The 1,613-nt window shown below is 42.3% G+C and overlaps 1 non-coding gene across 1 annotated transcript; it reads right to left on the reverse strand.

Moving 5' to 3' along the window:
* Positions 1–1,149: 1,149 nt before the first annotated feature.
* Positions 1,150–1,222, reverse strand: Trnaa-agc (transfer RNA alanine (anticodon AGC)). The gene has a single exon. It is a non-coding gene; the product is annotated as a tRNA-Ala (tRNA).
* Positions 1,223–1,613: the final 391 nt, after the last annotated feature.

A 1,613-nucleotide genomic window follows, 5' to 3' on the forward strand; every position in this document is an offset into this window, starting at 1 on the left:
CGCTTGCTCGTGCCTTCTATTCCATACAGTTGTCAAATCGCTCTGCTACGGCAGGTAGTAGCTGTGAGACGATTACAGCCTGTAACCCAACGGTTGTTATCTGTTTTCGTCGTGTGCTTTGATTTTTGTCCGGTGAGTTTACTTTGCGCTACAGAATGTATGAAGCTTGCAGCTGGAGTGTGCAGAAAAGTGTGGCTCCTTAGTTCAGCGAGATGTTCACGTTTTGCGAGGTCAGAAAGTGAGTTTGTGTGCTCGGTGCTAACGAAGTTAGTAGAAAGAAAAGCAGACACTTTGAGGATTAATGAAAACACATTCGTGGAAGTTTTTGAGGAAAATACTGCACAGAATAGGAAGGACTGGTTCATGTAAGGTACGAACACAAGGTAAAAAGAGGAAGACAATGCAACGAGTAACGAGCTTTGATTGATTCCAATAAAATACTATTCGCCGTCACACAGAAGAGTGCGCTGAAAGGTAATGCTGTTGGATTTTTTATGCTTTTCTCAACATCGGTTGAGGTATTGCATGCCATGCTTATTACTCGGTTGACTTCCCCACTTCACTGACTCAAGTTCCAACTATCTGCCGCTACACGACTACGAATTGTAGCATTTTACATGGTGGTGTCTAATGTAACTATGTCAATGCGTGAATATTTCGAAGAGTTCTTCAACACAAGGAGCACCTCTCCTTAGTATGGCAGTGTCAAACTACACACGAGCGCTGCGCCTTCTGCAACAATCAGACGCCATCGCTTCATTGACATCGGTCATTCTCCATACAGTCCCGACTTGGCCCCATTCGATTTTCATTTCTTCCATAACATTAAGAACACGTTCTAAGACTTCACTTTGATAAAGATGAAGCGGTGCAAGTAGTGGTGATGTTATGTGTCAACGAAATCAAACATTCTATAGTGACGGTAGCAACAAACTGGTCTCTTGTTGGGAGAAAAATGATGGTCACCATGGTGACTATGCTGTGAAATAAATGTATAGACATGAAGCACAAAGATGGAGACTGTTAATAATGGGCGGTAGTCTTCTAAAGACAGAATTATTCATTGGCAGCAAAACATCTTAATAACAACAACAACAATAACAGTAATACACGAAAGTGATCGAAGCAGATGAAATGAATTAAAATTTGTACTGCCGCCGGGACTCGAACCCGGGTCCTCTTGCTTGCTAGGCAGAAATGCTAACCATTACAGCACCGCAGTTATCGTAGATAGTAAAAAGAGACTTAAATATCTCAGGGAAACTTTTAATTGTAAGATCTATAAGATCACCAAATGGTACAAGGACGTCCCATTACGTTCAGTGCTGGGGTGCTTGCTAATATCGGAGAGTCCTGGCAGCAGTGACAATATGTAAAGGAAAAATGAATTGAAGTTTGTGTTGGGGAGGGCACTCAGGTAGTTCGTGCAGCAATGTTGACCATCGTACTGCGCTGGCGTAATTGGTAGCGTTTCTGCCTAGCAAGCAAAAAGACTGGGGTTCCAGTCCCGGGCGCAGCACGAAATTTAGTGCATTTCGTCAGCTTCGATCATTATCGTAGATAATAAAGAGACTTAAATGTCTCAGGGAAATATTTAATTATAATACACGAAA

This window comes from Schistocerca nitens, chromosome 2, assembly GCF_023898315.1.
Source record: "Schistocerca nitens isolate TAMUIC-IGC-003100 chromosome 2, iqSchNite1.1, whole genome shotgun sequence".
Classification (NCBI taxonomy): domain Eukaryota; kingdom Metazoa; phylum Arthropoda; class Insecta; order Orthoptera; family Acrididae; genus Schistocerca; species Schistocerca nitens.